This window comes from Cervus canadensis, chromosome 15 (assembly GCF_019320065.1).
Source record: "Cervus canadensis isolate Bull #8, Minnesota chromosome 15, ASM1932006v1, whole genome shotgun sequence".
NCBI classification, from domain to species: domain Eukaryota; kingdom Metazoa; phylum Chordata; class Mammalia; order Artiodactyla; family Cervidae; genus Cervus; species Cervus canadensis.
In genome coordinates this window covers 63,050,792-63,073,034 of record NC_057400.1, presented here as the reverse complement: position 1 = coordinate 63,073,034, position 22,243 = coordinate 63,050,792, and the positions used below count along the sequence as shown (strand labels likewise).

The following is a 22,243-nucleotide window of genomic DNA, read 5'->3' as shown; positions in this document are numbered from 1 at the left end:
TCATTAACTGCCCCCACTCTAATTCATCCCCAGTGAAGGTCAAAGGCAAACCCTCTCCATTTTAAAATAGGAGAAGTGGGGGAATTGGGGGTAAAAAAAATAAAATAAAATAGGAGAAGTGAAGAACTAATTTTGATCAATTTGATTCAAGCACAGGTGGTCGAACCAATTTTTTAAAAGGTGGAGATCTTGAATTTGTTACGAAGTCAGCATGTATTAATAACATTTTTTCATGGCGCTCTTTATTTTACACATCTGTGGTAAAAGATCTTGATTAAGGGTCAGGCTTGGTTCAGGCTTAGGCTTAGTTCAGGCTTAGTTTTTTTTCTCCTTCTTTGGATTTTGTGTCATTCAAGAAGTGACTGGGGTATGCCGGCTGCCTATACTTGGTTGAAGATCGGTACTGACATCTAAGTTATCCATTTGGAAACATTAAATACTACTACTTGCCCACACATTCTTTCCTTTCTGATTTCAGTTTTGTTTTTTGCTTTTGTTATTTTTTTTTCAGGAATGTGAGTGCTTTTTACTCCATGCTAAAGAGAGAAGAGGGCCACTGAGGAGCATCTGGGAGTAGCTAGGGACTCTTTGGAAAGACAGGCAAGGCTTCTTGAGAACGTTGTGCCTTTTTGCTGACCTGCCCCATATACCGAAAGTCCATGGTAGATCCTGAGTCTGGAGAACCTGCACTAAAAGGAGGGTGTGGGATTCCCAGAGACAGTCTTCCACTCGGACAAGAAAGGCCAGTGGCCAGTGGGTTGGAGCCCGATTCCCTTGTTAACAGTAGCCATGCCTGCCAACATAAGCTTCAGTTATCTGGCCCTTATGGTGGAGTCCCTGACTGTATAACTGTGTCAGAGATGCTGCTGCCACAGGATCTCCTTCCAAGGGGACACTAGGAAACTCCTCTCTGAGTCCATCCTCAGCAGTTGAGATGGTGACAGGTTAACTGAATAGCCCCGTTAGCTTCGTCCTCTGCACTTTCAAACAGCTGAGGTCTCTGCATTGGGCCTGAAGGAACTGTGGGCTCCTTCTCGGGTCCTGGGAGGGATGGTGCTGAGGAGACAGGCTCTTCTGGCTGCTTCAGAAGTTGGTTATCAGTTCCCCATGAGAAAGCACTGCTTGAGGTCTGGGGATCTCCGGCCTCCTGATGTTTCTGTCCCACCTGGATCCCTTGTCTGGTGACTGCCATATCCAGACTCTGCAGATTTGTGATGAAGGGTCTTCCCTCACCAACACTGCATGCCTCTGGTAGTTTCTCCACCATAAATTGTTCTGAGAAGAAAGTCTGTTCAAGTGGCTCTGTCTTCAACCGATTTCGGCTCAGCATAGCCCCGCTCTCCTGGCAGTCCTGGATCTCTAGATCTATCATATGAAGCATCATTGTTAGGTCACTGACCTGGCAGTGCAATGCCAGATTCATGCCCATCAGAGGACGAATCAAACATTGGGAGACCACCAAAGGGCTAGCTAGGATGCACACAATCACAGGAGAGTGCAGCTCTGCCAGGGCAAGAAGCGTCCTCAACATGCGCAAAGCAGATCATCCAAATGTCAAAGAAAAGCCTCGGGAGCAGCAGTCAGCGCTTGTTCAGCTCCTTGGCTCGCTGACTGATCGCACTAGTGTACACCTGTTCATGCTACACTTGTTAAAGACCTGAAAGCAACGAGGCATAGCCCTGCCTGGTGATACAGGCCTTGGCCAGGAGGAAGTTCCCGGCAAGCTGTAGCCATGCACACGGCTGCATCAGCAAGCCTTGTTCCAGTTCCTCCACTGTGAGCGGCTATGGGAGCTCTCACCCTCCCCATGGCAGACTGGCCCGCCAGCCCAAACGAAAAGGTCAGTGTGTTTTTATTAATTCAGTTTCAGTTCAGTCACTCAGTCATGTTCGACTCTTTGGGACCCCATGGACTGCAGCACGCCAGGCTTCCCTGTCCATCACCAACTCCCCGAGCTTGCTCAAACTCACGTCCATTGAGTCATACCATCCAACCACCTCAGCCTCCGTCGTCCCCTTCTCCTCCTACCTTCAATCTTTCCCAGAAACAGGGTCTTTTCTAAGGAGTCAGTTCTTTGCATCAGGTGGCCAAAGTATTGGAGTTTCAGCTTCAGCATCAGTCCTTCCAATGAATATTCAGGACTGATTTCCTTTAGGATGGACTGGTTGGATCTCCTTGCAGTCCAAGGGACTCTCAAGGGTCTTCTCCAACACCACAGTTCAAAAGCATCAATTCTTCCACACTTAACTTTCTTTAGGTCTAACTCTCACATTTTTATTAATAGGCATGCTTGTTTTTTTCATTGAGTAAGTTTTAAGTCTCATGTTTGGATTTAGCAAAATCTATAAATTGGAGAATTGTGCTACTTTAATTTTTAGGACATGCAAACTGATTGAGTTAGCTAATTAAGGTTTCCTTCAAATGGCCTAGACAAATTGACAGTGCTCTGGGACTGGATTATGAGACTGAAAGCAAATCAGTAACAAAGTGTTCTTTGACTTGTTTTGTCACTGTTCCCATACCTATATTTTCTTTATGTTGTAGAAAGAGGAGGGCATGACTGAAATCATATTAGGCGTGTATCCTGAATTCTTGTAAATACTTAAGAATAAGCATTTTACTGGAACACAACAAATAATATTCATAGGGAAAAGTAATGTTTATACTAAGCTGGTAAAACAGGTTTGTAATAAAGATATTGACATGAAGGAGACCAAAACTTGGTAAGCAACATGGGAGACATGTACTATGAGGAATTACCTCTGTCTCTCTTCCCTCTGTGAAGCCAAGAGCTGGGGGAACAAAAAGAAGAGGAAGAAAGAAAGATTTCTATAACATGGTATGGTCCAGAATGGTATGCTTATAAAAGTGCTGAAAGACAATAGTACTGGTGAGAACAGGAGTAGTTGGTAAAGAAAACTTGCAAGTTATAAGTCTTTGGATGGGAAAGAAGGTGGAAAAAAGTTCTGATCTTGGAAACATAATGAAGAAAACTAATTTGGGGGTAGTTGAAAATCAGGCAAATAAATGTAGTTTAGCTGTTGTAGAAATTAGTAGTGACTTTTTAAGCCAGCGAATTGTCTGAATAGAGCCCAGTATTAAGATTCTTAACATGACTGTGGGGCATAGGATGAGTTATAGGAAAGACAGATTCAAAATTTCTTTTCTAAATATGTTACTCTTGAGGGTAACTCTGGAGTTAACCTGTTTGTTGTAATATTTCTATTTGAAAAAGTCAAGTGATAGGTACTATAAAGTATTTATCATTACTTATGTTTATTTTAGGGCTTCCCTCATAGCTCAGTCGGTAAAGAATCTGCCTGCAATGCCGAAGACCTGGATTCGATTCCTGGGTCGAGACAATCCCCTGGAGAAGGAAATGGCAACTCACTCCAGTATTCTTGCCTGGAAAATCCCATGGACAGAGGAGCCTGGTGGGCTACGGTCCATGGGTTTGCAAGAGTCAGACACGACTTGGTGACTAAACCACCACCACCACCACGTTTATTTTAAAATGTTCAGAATAGATATTTTTAAAAAGTAAGATCTGTAACACCGCTACTCAAAACCCTCAGTTATTTCCCATTTTATTAACAGTAAAAACCCTTAAAAATTGCCAAAAACCTTTCATATATTCTTTCCTTCCCATGCTCTCTGACAACATCTCCTATTTCTTCACTCTGTTCTAAAAATCAGCTTCTTTGTTCTTCAACACATAAATCATGCTCTTGTCTTAGGTCTTTGAGACTATGCACTGGGCCTGGAAAATTTTCCCAATAGGTTTGTGGTTTTCTTGATTATCTTTTTTTCTGCAGGTCTCTGATGAAAGAATGTGTTCTTCAATTACTCTATTTTAACCCTTACTCTTCTCTCAAACCAACAATACCTACCCTCTCTTGGCTGTTGTTCAGTCGCTAAGTTGTGTCCGACTCTTTGCAACTTCGTGGACTGCAGCACACCAAGCTCCTCTGTTCTTCACTATTTCCTGGATTTTGTTCAAACTGATGTCCGTTAAGTGGGTGATGCTATCTATCTAACCATCTCATCTTCCACAGCCCCCTTCTCCTGCTGCCTTCAATCTTTCCCATCATCAGGGGCTTGTCCAATGAGTCAGCTCTCTTGGTGATTGGATAGTAAAAACGTAACTTGAAAATATGGTTTGAAGTGTTTCCAGTAGGTTTCCAATCACCAAGATTGATACTTTGACTGTAGAGTTGTAAACCAGTCAAATTCTGTCTTGTTAGTTTCCAGTTTCTATACTCAAGAATAAACATTAAGAATTCCCATCCTTCAAATATATTCCTTTTTATTTTTTATAATTAATAAATACTTTGTTTTTGAACTTTGTTCAAATCTAACCCTTTTTTAAAATAGTATTTTCTTATTCTCAGTTTCTTTCATACATTAAGGCCTCATGTGGATTAACACCAACTTTAATCTTTGCTGAAGTTCACTAACCACATCTCTGTTAAGTCCACATAAATTCTGTGTGGTATTGATATACCAACAAAGAGCTACTTATTTATCCTGAGATTTCCAATTTTTTATATTTGATTTTTAATCATTATTTTCTTATATTTAGTGAGTTCATTCAGGCACTCTTCCTAAGAGACAGTCAAACTATTCCATTATTTAGGTGAATGGACAGCAAATTTAAAGTATTTTTTAATTATTTTGCACTTTCGATACATTGTAAAAATTCCCACTCCCTTTAACATGGAGAGCTAGTAAGATAAATGATTCCTGAACAATGACTTAAAGATATATTCGCTGTATTAGTTAAGGCTCATCAGAAAAACAGAACCAGTAAGATGTGTTTTCATAGAGAGATTTATTTTAAGGAACTGGCTGCTCACATAATCGGGAAGGTCAAGTCTAAAATCTTCAGAGTATATTGACAGTTTTGACTTCCAAGGAAGAGTCACAGTCAAAGGTATTTTGCAGGCAAAATGCAGGGAAAATTCCCTCTTGCTTGGGAGAGGGCAGTCTTTGTTCTGTTCAGGCCTTCTTCTGATTGAATGAGCCCCACTCACATAACAGAGGCTAGTCTCCTTTATCCATGGTACACCTATTTAAGCATTAATCTCACTCAAAAGCACTTTCACAATAACATCCAGAAAAATGTGTCCCCAAAGAGTTGGCATTACCTGGTGGCTCAGTGGGTAAAGAATCTGCCTGCAATACAGGAGACCTGAGTTTGATCCCTGGGTCTGGAGGATCCCCTGGAGAAGGGAATGGCTACCCACTCCAGTATTCTTACTGGAAAATTCCATGGACAAAGTAACCTGCCAGGCTACAGTTCATGGGGTCCCAGAGAGTTGGCCATGACAGAGTGACTAAAATTTCACTTCTTCCAATAGTTGGTAGTATGGCCCAGGTAAGTTGACACATAAAATTAACCTTAATATTCCTCTGAAATCCTTTACAACTTAAAAATATACTGTGTAGGTAATTATGTAAATATGTCTATCACATGTATCTACACACATTAGTTATTCAAATAATGTGAATCATAGGACATAAAAGTTCATCTTTTCAATTTTAATATAGCAAAGACTGTTTTCTCATAGCCATACGTTGAAAGAGCACAAAGTTGTTTTGCAAGCATTTTTTACATTTGTTAGCAGGCTATGCTAGATGAGCAGGTAATAAGTAAAATCACAGTTAGGAGATTATTGAGAATCACATTTCTGCCTTTTCTATCTTTTCCCGTGAAAATGACCCAAGCATAAGCATCCAATATTTGAAAGCTTAGGAAATGTGTACCATTAGAATCAGTTTGGATAAAAAAAAAGAAAGAAAGTGAAAGTGTTAGTCACTCAGTTGTATCCAACTCTTTGCGACCCCATGACTCCTCTGTCCATGGAATTCTCTAGGTAAGAATACTGGAGTGGGTAGCCATTACCTTCTCTAGAGGATCTTCCCAACTCAGGGATTGAACCTGGGTCTCCCCCAGTCCAGGCAGATTCTTTACCATTTGAGCACCAGAGAAGCCCCAGAATCAGCCTAGGTGAAGGTATAAAATGCAATGTGATTTGAGAAACCATCACGATAATTGGTGGAAATGGTCTTATCAGGTAGTTAGAACAGGAAAAAGGAGTCCAGAATGGCAGTGGCTAAAAGACAAGAAAGGGAAAAACCCACAAAAATAGAACAAAGGAATGTCCGAGGACCAGAGTGAGGACCTCAGGTAGAGCAAACAGCACTCCTGACTAGCCCAATTTACACAGGGCAGGCCCGGGGGGAGGAGAAAAACATATAAAAAGAGGAGCCAAAGGGCCGGGAGCCTCTCTCTTCTCTTCGCATCTTTTGGGTCACATGCCCTCATGCCTCGAGGATGTATTTTCCTTTATTTTCTAAATAAAACTGAGCTATAACACAGAGCTGTAACTCTGGTCTGGCTGAAAGCTGTAACATTGGTCCATCTAAGGGTCGTAACACTGGTCGGTCACTTCAAATTTTTGTTGTGATAAGACAGAACCAAAGGAATTACACACGCACCTGACAGTCTCAGGCTTCCTGGGTGGCTGAGATGATAAAGAATCTGCCTACAATGCAGGAGACCCGGATTTTACCCCTGGGTAGGGAAGATCTCCTGGAGAAGGGAATTGCTACCCACTCTAGTATTCTTGTCTGAAGAATTCCATGGACTGAGGAGCCTGAGGGGCTACAGTCCACGGGGTCACAGATAATTGGACATGACTGAGCGACTAACACACACAGAGACACTCAAAATTATGACTTAGAATTCATAAAAAAAAAGAAAAGTCAAGGGAAAAAACATCATTATATAATACTGCTGTCTTGAGATACAGATATCTATTTCTTATGCACTGACATATATGCCTATCACCTAGATGATTGTTTAAATCATCAAGTTATATTAATGTCAATGGATTTCAGTGATTTTCACTAATGATTTTTTTTTCTCTCAGTGAAAAAACTGAGTGGTTTTATTGTGGTTTTCATTGAGTGTTCTTTTCTTAAAAATGCATGCCTTGTGTCCCAGGAAACCACTCAGTCTTGGGCAAATGAGGGTTCATCACCATAAGACCAATGACTGATTAAGACTGGGAGTCTCAATATGAAAGGCATTTATAGGAGTGGGAAGAACATTGAGCAATAATGCCCAAGTTTTAAGTTTCATAGCTTTAAAAAAAATAAAAAAGATTGAAAAATAGGGCATGGCTTTTCTTTAGAATTTTACCATGAAAGTAAAAGTTGCTAAGTCATGTCCAACTCTTTGCAGTCCCATGGACTATATAGTCCACGGAATTCTTGAGGCCAGAATACTGGACTGGGTAGCTGTTCCCTTCTCCAGGGGATCTTCCCAACACAGGGATCGAACCCTGGTCTCCCACGTTGCAGGCGGATTCTTTATCAGCTGAGCCACAAGGGAATTTTACCATATAAGAGTACAAACAAAAACATACAAAAACCCTATACAACTATCTTCACTATCATTCAGTTAAAGGAATCACAGTTTAAATTTTAAATACAGCAAAATATAATCTCAGATTAAAACACAATCATTAAAATTGAGAACAGTGTATTTTCTCATTTTATCACAGGATGCTAAAAAGTTCCCCCACTGATATTATTGACCTGTATCAGTGAATTCCACCCTATGAAACTAATAACCACTCTCTCTCTTCCTTTCTATCAGATAGGCCTGCTCATTCCCCTCAAAAATATATCACATCTATTTTTTTCTTTGAAAATGCAAATATTTTTTCTCTAATTTGAAAAAAAATAAGAAATAACAAGGTGAGTGGTCCTTAATACTTGGAGGAGGGTAGGATATATAACAGTAATACTTATTTGGGGACATCTTAATACTTTGGGATGTGTATAATTCAAGAGAATCTACTTCTGAAAAAAAAATAGACATATGTACACAAATTATTACCTATAACTTCAGGGGCTTCAAAGAACCTCTAGAGCCCAGAGACCCTGGGACCAGAAATCTTGTTTAAATGTGGCTGACAAATGTTTAATTATCTTCTAGTCAAATACATTCAACTGGCTTCCTTCAGCCTCACAACAGCAGTAATGAGAAAATGTGTGGGCTTCTCTGAGGTCTCCACTGACACAGATCCCGAGTTCTGCCACATCAAATACATCAGCCAGGTTAAGCCCATAATACCACAGTATAAGACCAAGGATACAAGGCAACCAGCCTGGATAGGTTTTGCAGAGGACATTACAACGAAGAGAATTTAAAACATTTAAATTTCAAACAAATATTAGTCTAAGGCATACAGAGGCTTTACATGTGAGTGAATAGAGCTTTGCTTTCTTGAGAAAGATTCTAGTAGGTATTTGCTATTTAAATCTTTTCAGGTAATTAGTCCCTATGGTGCCTTCCATTTCAGGCTCCAGCTGTTCATGCTAATGAGATGTCACTTGGTGTCAGGAATTCCCATCCTCCAGCATTAAGCAGTTAACCAATAATGGGGTGCTTGTGAAGCTGCACACATAAAGAGAGGTGATGAACAACTTAAACTTAATTATCTCTGCTTTTATCCACAGAAAAAGGGCAAAGGATATTTATAGTATTAGTGTTAGTAGAAAGTCCCCTCTCTGATGAAGCATATTTCAAAAAGAAGAAAAGGGAAAAGTTTGACATTTCAGACACAATCATAGACAAGTTATTTCTGAAAATATCAGAATCTACAAGGATCAAATGTTTATCAAACATCACTTTTTATCTCTCATGTTTACAGTATTTACATGAAAAGAACTAGCTGGCCATCATAAAGAGCTGTAAAAATAAGTTAGAAGTTCCATAGTTTTTTACACTGTACCTCTGCAATACTGTTTTGACTGACTTGGCAGAAGATTGAGTGCATCATAGCTTTATAAATCATTTGTATAAAAGTCTTGATTTTGGCATTTAATTTATAATTTAAAAATCATACATTGTCACAAAGACACACTTAGTTCCAAATAAACATGTTGCAAAGACCATTCTGATCAAAATGTAATAAAACAATATCAATTTAGAGATATATAAAAAATTGAGCATCATTTTTCTAAAATAATTTCTGCATGAAAGAATAAATAAAAATTAACAACACAAGGTGAAAGTTGAAAATTATCGTGGCTTAAATCCAATTTATGGATGCCACGAAAACAGCTTTATTCCTAAAAAATAAATAAATAAATAAATTCATTAAATTTTAAATGAAAGAAACAAAAATAAAAATTAAAGTTTAAAAAAAATTTAAAGTTTAAGAAGCTAATGAATATAAAAGAAAAAGTAACAAATTACCATATATTAAAAAATAATGACCAAGAAAGACAGAGATAGAGATCCTCAAAGCTGGTTGTAAAAAGATACAGATGTTACAGAATGCAAAAGCCTGTGCTCAAGTGAGGTCAAACAAACAAAAATTTAGGGATTTGGGACAGAGAAAGGCTTATTACAGTGAGAACATTTGGCTTGTGCCCCCAAAAGCCCAAACTCTGTGATGGCTTTGGGAGAAATTTTTATAGGCCTAATTTGGGGTGAGGGCTGTAGGGTGTGTGTGGCTTTCTTCTGACTCCTTGGTGATAAGGTAACAGGGTGATGCTCCAGGAATCTTGGACTCAGCCTGAAGTTATCATCCTACACCTGGGTGGAGGGCTTGCTTCTGACAGAAGAACCCAAAGATATTGTTATGTATGTCCCTTCAGGAAGAACCAGGATGCTTCTTTAATCTCTGCGTTATAGTTTCTTTTTTCTTGGGGATGGCTTTGTTTCCTATCTCCTGTACAATGTCACTAACCTCTGTCCATAGTTCATCAGGCACTCTGTCTATCAGATCCAGTCTCTTAAATCTATTTCTCACTTCCACTATATAATCATAAGGGATTTGATTTAGGTCATATCTGAATGGCCTAGTGGTTTTCTCCACTTTCTTCAATTTAACTCTGAATTTGGCAATAAGAAGTTCATGATCTGAGCCACAGTCAGCTCCCGGTCTTGTTTTTGCTGACTGTATAGGCCTTCTCCATTTTTGGCTGCAAAGAATATAATCAATCTGATTTCGGTGTTGGCCATCTGGTGATGTCCATATGTAGAGTCTTCTCTTGAGTTGTTGGAAGAGGGTGTTTGCTATGACCAGTGCATTCTCTTGGCAGAACTCTATTAACCTTTGCCCTGCTTCATTCCGTACTCCAAGGCCAAATTTGCCTGTGACTCCAGGTGTTTCTTGATTTTCTACTTTTGCATTCCAGTCCCCTATCATGAAAAGGACATCTTTTGGGGGTGTTAGTTCTAAAAGGTCATGTAGGTCTTCATAGAACCGTTCAGCTTCAGCTTCTTCAGCATTACTGGTTGAGGCATAGACTTGGATTACTGTGATATTGAATGGTTTGCCTTGGAAACGAACAGAGATCATTCTCTTGTTTTTGAGATTGTATCCAAGTACTGCATTTCAGACTCTTTTGTTGACTATGATGGCTACTCCATTTCTTCTAAGGGATTCCTGCCACAGTAGTAGATATAATGGCCATCTAAGTTAAATTTACCCATTTCAGTCCATTTTAGTTCGCTGATTCCTAGAATGTTGACGTTCAGTCTTGCCATCTCCTGTTTGACCACTTCCAATTTGCCTTGATTCATGGACCTAACATCTTATGCAATATTGCTCTTTACAGCATCAGACCTTGCTTCTATCACCAGTCACATCCACAACTGGGTGTTCTTTTTGCTTTGGCTCCATCCCTTCATTATTTCTGGAGTTTTTTTCTCCACTGATTTCCACTAGCATATTGGGCACCTACCGACCTGGGGAGTTCATCTTTCAGTGTCTTATCTTTTTGCCTTTTCATACTGTTCATGAGTGCCTGACGAACTATGGACAGAGGTTCATGGCATTGCATAGAAGACAGGAATCAAGACCATCCCCAAGAAAAAGAAATGCAAAAAAGCAAAATGGCTGTCCGAGAGGCCTTACAAATAGCTGTGAAAAGATGAGAAGTGAAAAACAAAGGAGAAAAGGATAGATATATCCATTTGAATGCAGAGTTTGAAAGATCTGTGCAAGAAAAAAGCAAGGAGAGACAAGAAAGCCTTCCTCAGCAATAAATGCAAAAAAAAAAAAAAAAAAAGAAGACAACAAAAGAATGGGAAAGACTAGAGATCTCTTCAAGAAAATTAGAGAAACCAAGGGAGCATTTCATGAAAAGATGGGCTCAATAAAGGATAGAAGCAGAAGATATTAAGAAGAGGTGGCAAGAATACACAGAACTGTACAATCAAGATCTTCACGACCCAGATAGTCATGATGGTGTGATCACTCACCTAGAGCCAGACATCCTGGAATGTGAAGTCAAGTAGGCCTTAGTGTTGGTTGCATCACTACGAACAAAGCTAGTGGAAGTGATGGAATTCCAGTTGATATATTTCAAATCCTAAAAGATGATGCTATGAAAGTGCTGCACTCAATATGTCAGCAAATTTGGAAAACTCAGCAGTGGCCACAGTATTGGAAAAGGTCAATATTCATTCCAATCCCAAAGAAAGGCAATGCCAAAGAATGTTCCAACCAGCACACAATTGCACTCATCTCACAAGTTAGTAAAATAATGCTCAAAATTCTCAAAGCCAGGCTTCAGCAGTACATGAATGGTGAACTTCCATATGTTCCAACTGGTTATAACAAAGCAGAGGAACAAGAGATCAAATTGCCAACATACGCTGGATCATCGAAAAAACAAGAGAGTTTCAGAAAAACATCTACTTCTGCTTTATTGACTATGCCAAAGCCTTTGACTGTGTGGATCACTGTAAACTGTGGAAAATTCTTAAAGAGATGTAAATACCAGACCACCTGACTTGTCTTTTGAGAAACGTGTATACAGGTCAGGAAGCAACAGTTAGAACTGGACATGGAACAACAGACTGGTTCTAAATAGGAAAAGGAGTATGTCAAGGCTGTATATTGTCACCCTGCTCATTTAGCTTATACACAGAGTACATCATGAGAAACACTGGGCTGGAAGAAGCACAAGCTGGAATCAAGATTGCTGGGAGAAATATTAGTAACCTTAGGTATGCAGATAACACCATCCTTATGGCGCAGAAAGTGAAGAAGAACTAAAGAGCCTCTTGATGAAAGTGAAAGAGGAGAGTGAAAAAGGTGGCTTAAAGCTCAACATTCAGAAAACTACGATCATGGCATCTGGTCCCATCACTTCATGGCAAATAGATGAGTAACAGTGGATCAGTGGCTGACTTTATTTTTTGGGGCTCCAAAATCACTGCAGATGGTGATTGCAGCCAAGAAATTAAAAGACACTTACTCCTTGGAAGGAAAGTTATGACCAATCTCAACAACATGTTAAAAAGCAGAGACATTACTTTGCTGACACAGGTCTGTCTAGTCAAGGCTATGGTTTTTTCAGTAGCCATGTACAGATGTGAGCGATGGACTATAAAGAAAGTTGAGCACTGAAGAATAGATGCTTTTGAACTGTGGTGTTGGAGAAGACTTTTGAGCATCCCTTTACGGCAAGATCCAACCAATCCATCCTAAGGAGATCAGTCCTGGGTGTTCATTGGAAGGACTGATGTTGAAGCTGAAACTCCAATACTTTGGCCACCTGATGTGAAGAGCTGACTCATTTGAAAAGACCCCGATGCTGGGAAAGATTGAGGGCAGGAGGAGAGGAGGATGACAGAGGATGAGATGGCTGGATGGCATCACAGACTCAATGGACACGAGTTTGGGTGGACTCCTGGAGTTGGTGATGGACAGGGAGGGCTGGCATGCTGCGGTTCATGGATCCGCGGTGTTACACGCAACTGAGCGACTGAACTGAACTGAACTGAATAGTTTCTTGATCATTCCTTCTTTGTTTCTAAAATTCCTATTTCCTTGATAAGTAGCTGTTTGAATATGACCTTTGGAATTCAGGGAATTTCTAGAAGGCTGAAATCTTTAATCTGCAAATAAGAAATGGGAGACTCAGAAAGATTTTTGTTCCTAGGAGGGCCTCAGAGATTTCTGCTGACTTTCCCAGAGATTACATTGAAAAAAAACATTACTTCTTAAAAAGAACTACTTAAAAAGAAAGGGCCAGAGAGAGAGAAAGCAAAATACAAGGATAGAGAATGGGATTAAACTACATATATAGGTAAAAATAAAATATTTCAAAGAAAAGAGATGAGAAAATTTTGTCAATAAATTAAAAATCTAAGTTATAATAATTGATCTACAGTGTGAAAAGATATTTGCTATAAAATTAAATGTGATAAGCATTATAGTCCAGTGTACTATTAATTAAATAATGTAGTTTTGTGTGGAGACTATATATGTATATGTGTGTCTTGCAGAATGAAATATAGATATATAGGCACAAAAGCAACAAAAATTACCTTAAATATTTGACAAGTGGTAGGTTTTTTTTTTTTATTTATTTACTTTTAATTGAAGGATTAGTGGTAGGTTTTGACAAGGAGTAGAATTGACCATTACATTTTGTTTTCTATATTAAATGGAAAATTTATTTTACTTTTTTAATTCATAAAAAGACACATTAATAACAAAGAATAGATCTAAAAAGTATAGCTAAATTACTCAGCTACATTTTATATGCTTAGAGATGTTACTTTTAATAATTATAATTAATATTACTATTTCATTATGGGTAATATACTGCACATATCATCACCAGCAAAAACCTCTAAAAACATTAGAAAATCTTTACAATGGCACAATATAATTTAGGAAAAAGTTATGTAGTAAAAGTAAAAACTTCACATTATTTCTTAAGTATCCAGAGGAAACTCCATTTTTGAAAATTCAATTGTCATTTTCCTAAGTGACAGATCCAACTAATATCATAGCAAAATCATTATTTGCTATAGAAATCTGTAGTTCATTTAAAAGATAAATTCTACAAATTAATCTTATTCAAAACTCTTTCAAATATTAGAAACTCATCTGCTGAATCTGAGGCAAAGAACCAAAGATTCATGTCTTACAGGAAAGCATTCAGATGTTTATTGCTAAGCAATCATCTTATAACTGTTGTTTTACTAAAATACATATATATATATATATATAATAGGACTATTCTGTCTTTGGGAACTGAAGCTTCATTTTTCTCTTCACTTGTCCTCTTTTGATTGTATTCTAATATAGAGATTCTCAATCTACATTGCATATTAAAATTACATGGGCAAAGTGTAAAAAATGTACTTAGTCAAATCACATGAAATTTTACTATTTCAGAAAATTTGAGTACTCAGTGTCTACAATATCCAATCAGTCCTAGAAATTCCCTAAGTTTTTAAAAGTTTTGTATCGTTTTGAATAGCCAACGATCTTTAATGTACCATCTTCCATGAAAAGGAGTTTTTCAGGTATCACTAGTGGTAAAATACCCACCTGATAAGGCATGAGAGACAGAAGAGACACAGGTATGCTCTCTGGGTCAGGAAGATCCCCTGGAGAAGGGCATGGCAGCCCACTCCAGTATTCTTGCCTGGAGAATCCCAAAGACAGAGATCCACGGGCTACAGTCCATGGGGTTGCAAAGAGTCCGACATGACTGAAGTGACTTAGCATGCACACACACAGGCACAAACATGATAAAACTTCTGAAAAAATCCCATAAGTATGGGGTTCAGAGAGCTTTGGGGTTGGTGAACACATCCACGTGCTGCAGGGGTGGTACTTCCCAACTCTATGGGAACAGAAGCTCCTGTGTTCAGAACCTTTTTGAACCTCATGTGTGTATCTCTTCATCTGATTCTTCATTCATATCATTTAATATCCCTTATGGTAGATGGTAATCTAGTAGGTAAACTGTTTTCATGAATTTTATGAGCCACTGTAGCAAATAATCAGACCCAAGTAGAGAGGTGTGGGAGTCTCTGATTTACAACCAGTCTATCAGAAACACAGATAGGAACCTGGATTTCAATTGGCATCTGAAGTGATAGTGGTAGTGGGGCAGTCATAGGGGTCTTTACTAATTCCAGTTAACATCAAAACTGGATTGTATTATAAGACACCTGATGTCTGAGACAAGGTCGGTGGGGGAATAAACCCACACATTTGGTGATGAGGGGTAAAGTAGTGCTGAGTGTTTGGATCCATTCTATGTGTAGTGAGTAAATGAGAGGCAGGGAGTTTTTCCTAGACAGTAGTTTTGTGCCATTATACCTTTTGTGCTTTGTTTTTCTGATATAGAATATTGGCTCTTTCAGAGACAGAGACCTTTTTCTTGCAATATTTGTAAATACCCTTAGTAAGAGATGTTTGCTTCTTATACTATGATATATACATATGATATATATATCATATATCCTATGATATATACATATGATATATATATCATATATCCTATGATATGTCATATCATATAAATATATATGTATGATATATATATCATATATATAAACATATATATGTTTATGTTTGAGTTGTTTTTCTGTTGTCCAGAGTTTGATTTTGTTCTTAGTGTGTTAGTTTTCTAAGACCCTCAGAAAATATTTGGCTTTATGAGAGACAATGATTATTCAAGTCAGAATATTCCCGTTTCGATTCATTTTCCTATTAAATACATTATTTCTCTTCTCTGTCCACTTATGAAAATAGAGGACAGTGATTACTTTTATGTCAGCTCTCAGAGATACTTTGAAATATTTTTTGAAAGTCTTCTGAAGTCAACCACTAAAATGGGATCATTCGGTAGAAAATCTTGAGTAAAAGGGTAGTTCCCATGTGTATTTAGGAGAGTAGGAAAAAGGCCATAAGCCATATAAATAGGTGAAGTTAAAGTAGGGTATAGAACTTGGAGCACAAGAGACATGTTCCAAATGATTTAAAGGGTAAGGGTTTTTATTCTTTGGTTTTTACTAGAAAGTCTTTGAGGGAAGATATTCTAGATTGAGAGGTTCTTTTTAAGGCCTCAGCATAATAACAAAAAACTAACATTTTTTTTGATACTTGTTCACTTGCTCCCCCTTCTTTTCTAAGAGTTTTGTTAGGTGTCTGATATGTGAGATGCCAAAACCTTTCCAGGATGGCCACTGAAATGTTAAATTATTGTTGTGCAATATGTCAAGATAATCACTGAATCTGGATTACAGTGAGAAAGCATCTTGCAGTAGACATTCTGCAGAGGTGGGAGAGAGACAAGTTAGAGGCCAAAAAAATCACTTTCTCACACACCCATGCATATATCATGACAGTCAGTTTCTACTAATACTTTGTGAAACAGCATCTTGGATTCTTGATTATTTCTGTCAATACTGTATGACTAATAACTCAGAAACTTAGTCTACAAGCTATTGAAATGGAGAAGAAAAACCCTCTATATTATCAGAGTGAACTTCCTTTGGGCAGGCAAGACAGAGAATTTCATCATTAGATTTTGTAAGGGACCCAAGTAATGTTTATAAATCATTATTACACATATTTGTAATGTGTGTAATTCATTGTTACATACGTGAAAACTTCTTGTTGTGTAAGAAACATCTTAATTTGAAAAAACACTGATTTATTTTTTTAAAGGTTACTTCTACAACACTGTCCTAGGATCAAGTGCATAGCAAAAGGACCCCGTCATTCTTTCTTCAAAGCCTGTTCCTTTATAGGTCATCACAAGATATTGAATTTGATTCCCTGCTATACAGGAAATCCCCACGACCCATTAGCCCAATGTACAGTAGTCAATCCAACACTCTGCATCAGTCCCTCTCTCCTTCCCCACCCCACAACCACAAGCCTGTCCTCCATGTGTCCAAGTTCACTCTTGCACAGTACACACATTCATCTGTATCATTCTTAGACCACACACACACACACACAAGCAATATGACACTGCACACACCCCTCTTTTTCTGACCCTTACCACCAAGCAAATACACTTTGGGTCCATTCGTGCCCCACAAACAGCAATACCCCAGTCCCTCCCATGGCCAAGTAACATTCCCCTTACCGCTGCACCACATCATCCCCAGCCAACCAGGTACTGATGAGTTCTGGGCTGCTCCCATCCCCAGCCACTGCTAACTCTGCCACAGGAACACCGGGGTGCATGCATTCCCTACAAGTAGAGTCCTCTGTTACTTCAGGATATGAACCAAGCATTGGGACTGCTGGACCACATAGCAGCTCCACCTTCAGTCTTCAAAGGAACCTTCACACTGCCCCACAGTGCCTACACCAGTTCACACTCCCCACCAGCAGGACACGACTCCCCCAACCCTCCCGATCATCTGTGGACCTCTAGATGATAGCCATCTAAGCTGCATGAGGTGATATCCCACCAACGCCCCAAAATTAACTTTTCCAAAAATCAGCAACACCAAGCATTCTCCCATGTACTTGCTGGTCATCCTCACTTACCTCCTGCTCCCAAAAAATGCCAATCTGGATTCCCCAACCACCGTCCAGTCAGGCTCTGCCCCTTTAACACAGAGCTACAGGACACTTCTGGACACCAACCCCCTGTCAGTGGCTCTGCCCTCATTGTCTCCCTTTCTGCAGGCTATCCCCTAGTCGGGGAAGGGTGGAGAACACAATTTTCTTTATTTAAAAATGATCATCAGAGAATATCTAATTACTAGATTGTTAATAAAAGAAATGAGATGACAAAAAAAAAGTCTAAGAAACAAATAATTCTTAAACATACAATAGAAATTTGATATAAATGGAAAAAGAACAATGAAAAATTTAGCAATTTTTCATTGCTTACTCTGTCAGGAATTAAGAAAAAGTAATTTGTGAAACTATTCAACAAAATAGTTCATGACAAAAAATAAAACATGTGAAAATTGATAAATAGATGATTCTCAACAGAATTGTCCAGATAGGTATGGATTTTACACGAACATGCAGGCTTTCAGGAATTTAGAGATTCAATTATTTCTTCCCATAAATACCCTTCATAAATGTTTATGTCTAGCTATGAATAAATATTGATCAGATGCTTTGAACATGTCCTTCTTTCTTTATAGTGGATACAGCAGAAAGGAACATTGTTAAACATGGTACTCACTGGAGAAAAGGTATTTTTAAAACATTTGATTTTAGCACTGAAAAACCAGACTTATGGTTAAAATATAGCAATAAGAGGAAAACAATATATGAAAGAAATAACATAATACTCCTTTTTATATAATCTGATAATTTCACGTAATGTTCTGTGCTTAGTCCCTCAGTTGTGTCCGACTATTTATGATCCCATGGACTGTAGCCCACCATGCTCCTCTGTCCGTGAGGATTCTCCAGGCAAGAAGACTGGAGTGGGTTGCCATGCCCTTCTCCAGGGGAATCTTCCCAACCCAGGAGTCGAACAGGGTCTCCTGCATGGCAGGTGGATTTTTTACCACCTGAACTACCCGGGAAGCCCTTTTATATAATGGTGACTTTTAAAACAGGAATTATGTAAAAATTACATTATAGTTTCCCTGAATTTATCCTTTAGGAATTACTTCATCTTCATGATACAGTGTATCAATGAGAGTACAACCAGAAGACATAAATCACAAATTCATATGGGGATAGTTTAACAAGAAATTTGTTTAAGAGGGGTTGACTATGAAGTTTCTCTAGGGGCTCTAATGAATAGCCCAGAAATCCCAGAGAGTACCTCAAGAATGGAACAAACTTGGAGTGGAGTCCCAGTTCCAAAGCTGGGATTCAGACCTCATTGGAGAAGTGTGGCTACAACCCACTACACTAGATGCTTTCTGACTTGTTCCAGGTAAGAACTGGTGTGCAGTCATCAACAAGCAAAAAATAGCCTCTAGTGTGCAGATGGGTCAAGGCTCAGGTACAGGAAACTGACTGGAAAATAGAAACAACCTTCAGGCTATAGGTGGATTGTTGCTGGGATGCAAGTGAGATGCCAACTAGAAGAAAACACTTCCAGGCTGAGGTAGGCCAAGGTTGGAGGGCAGATGCAAGAAAGAAAGGGAAGTGTCAAGAGCTCATGTGCTGGCTGGGTGACAGATAGTTTGGATGTACGGTATCAGTTCAGGGATCGCTTCGTTGAGGGTGTCACTGAGCTAAGGCCAAAGCTGTAATTTTACTGAGGGACTACTTTCTCTAGGCTTCCAGCCAGGTTGAATGTAACAGAATGTTCCCCAGTATGCAATACTGGCAGTAGTGAGAGGAGGAGAAAAAATAAAAATGGAAGTACTCTGGAATAGGAAGAGATGCCCTTTCTCTAGTTCTATATCTACATCACTGTGTGCTGACAAAAGTAAACGTCTTGCTCTATGCCAAGGAAAATGGCTCAGAATCTAGCTCCATTATTGCAAAATGTGGAGAAAACACTGGATTTGAAGCTGAGATAATAAATTGATATTTGGCATGCAAATGGTCCTTTTGGGATGCCAAACATCATGCTTCATTTCCCATCCTATTAAGATGGGAAGAAATCCCTAACTATGGTGCATGAGACAATGACTCCAGTCAAGCCTTGGGACTTCCAAGTCATATGAAGAATATTGACCTTTGGCTATAGCTAATTGAGTTGTCTTTGTGCAACAGAGGATGAGATGGTTGGATGGAATCACAGATTCAATGGACAGGTGTGTGTGCTTAGTCACTCAGTCATGTCCAGTTCTTTGCAACCACATGGATTGTAGCCTGCCAGGCTCCTCTTCCATGGAATTCTCCAGGCAAGAATACTGGAGTGGGTTGCCATTCCCTTCTTCAGGGAATCTTCCCAACCCAGGGATCAAACCCAGGTCTCCTGCCTTGCTAGCAGATTGCTTACTATCTGAGCCACCAGGGAAGCCCATTTACTCGCATATAATTTCCTCATGAGTTATTGGGTATAGTTTCACCACTCATAAACAAAACTGAGATTAAAACACCCTTTTACAGACTTCTGGCTTGAGCTCCATCAACTTAAAAGTTGGAAATTCTTGTGGTTTGATAACGATCTTTAGTTTAGTTTTTTTTTTTTTTAGTTGCTTTTTCTTTGTGTGTGTGTGTGTGTGTGTGTGTGTGTGTGTGTGTGTGTGTATCATCACTGTCATTCTCACAAGATAAAAATTTAGCAGACCCCAAATCACCAACTTTTGGCTAGATTCTCTGAAGAATTGAGGCCATGGGAGAGTCTTCCAGAAATCTAGAGAAGCAGCCAGATAAAGACAAGAACAGCTACGATCAGGATTAGCTTACCTGGAACTGAAGCAGCTGAGGCCATTAACTGGTGGGACACTCTCACAGTCATTTTGAAGAATTTGTACAGGCTGAGGATGTACTAATTTGACAGTGTTAGTGCTACTAGGTAAGTCATGTCCTACTCTATGCAACCCCATGGACTTGACAGTAGCTTGACTAGAACTCCTCGGGGCCCAATCTTAGAGGGGTCCCCCTGAAACTTTATGAATTTTACCTCTAGCAACCCCGTCAGTATCTCACTGTAAAATCTGGAGAAATATCTCTAACATTTCAGTCAGGAGGAGGAGAAAAGTATTCATTTTGAAATACACCTAGAAAATAAGTAAGCATTTTGAAATATGCCTAGAGCTGTCTCTATAACAAAAGTTTTCCCTGCAGGGGAAACTACTTTACCAGAGCATTATCTGACTTGGAGGAAGGGCAATTAGACAGCTCCCAACTCCTCTGTCCATTACAGCTTATGTACAGGGAGAAGAAAAAGGTTTTGAAATGCTTCTGCAGCTTAGCCCGCTAACTCAGGCCAACTAAAACTGAGATTTAACTCTAAGACATTTTATGCTTCTCTTTGCCCATATCTTAACACCACATCAACAGGGCTTCAGAATAATAACAGTGGATTATTATCGAAAGAGCTGTAAGATATGGACTCCATTTAAGAAGTTCTTAAGGAAATCCAAAGAAAATAGAGAGATAAAATTACATATGAAGAGACTGAATCCTCTGGCACCTGCATCTATAGAAAATATTAAACACAGTTTGGCACCTTCCCAGATTAACATAAAGTCTCACATTACCTGATAAATCATGTGCAATTCTCAACAATAACAGCAACAGCAAAATACAACACATAATAAAAAGACATGAGACAAAGCATCAGAATCAGAGTGAGATATAAAACTGATTTTAGAGTGAATTTAGAGAATTTAAAATCATTATGATTAATATGCTAAAGGTGCTCCTGAAAAAAAGACAACATGCAAACAAACAGGTAATGTAAGCAGAGAGCTGGAAACTCAAAGTGAAGATCAGAAGGAAATGCTAAAAAACTCAAAAAACCTTTAATGGAAATGAAAATATGATGTTCACAATCACACTAGTAGGCTGGAAATGGCAAAAGAAAGTACCAATGAGCTTGAAAACATGTCAATGGAAAATTTCCAACCTGAAACATGAAATGTAAATAGATAAAAGATGGGGAAAAGATGAAGATTAAATCCACTACTGTGGTACATTTATTTAAAATAATGTAGACAGCATCATCATTAAGGTGAGAAACAGGGTGCTTTCCCCCTAAGACAAGTCAAGGATAACCCCCTCTAGGACTTTTATTCAACATGGTACCACTAGTTCTAGTTAATGCAATAAGGCAAGGAGAGGAAGTTAAGATATGAAGATTGGGGAAGAAGAAATAAAACTTCTTGCTCACAAATGCCGTGATTGTGTATGTAGAAGATCCTTATCAATCACAAAAAATTCCTGGTTCTAACAAATGATTGTAGTGAGATTGTAGTGTATAAGGTTAGTATTTAAAAGTCAATTGCAGGGGACAGGGAAGGTGAGGGTGGGGCGAATGGAAAGAGAAGCATGGAAACACACACACCACTATATGTAAAACGTGTAGCTAGTGGGAATTGGCTGTATGACCGGGGAACTCAAACCAGGGCTCTATGAAAGCCTGGGGGGGGGGGGATGGGGTGGAAGGTGGGAAGGATTCAAGAGGAGGTGACATGTATACTTATGGCATGTATATGTTGATGTCTGGCAGAAACCAACACAATATTGTAAGCCAATTATCCTTCAATGAAAAGTCAATAAATTAAAAAAATTAATTACTTTTCTAAATACCAACAATGAGTAATTGGAATTTGCAATTAAGAACAAAACATCATTTATTAGACATCCGGGTCACCATAACAAAATACCACATGGAGGGGCTTTAACAATATAAATTTATTTTCTCATAGTTTTAGAGGCTGGAAGTCAAAGATCAAGGTGCTGGGAGAGATGGTTTCTCCTGAGAACTCTCTCCTTGACTAGTAGCGGTCTTTTCATTGCATCTTCTCATGGCCTTCTCTTCGTGTACATACTCTGACATTTTT

General features: G+C 38.8%; 1 pseudogene; it reads right to left on the bottom strand.

Moving 5' to 3' along the window:
* Positions 1-945: 945 nt before the first annotated feature.
* On the bottom strand, positions 946-17,042 carry LOC122453673 (annotated as a pseudogene).
* Positions 17,043-22,243: the final 5,201 nt, after the last annotated feature.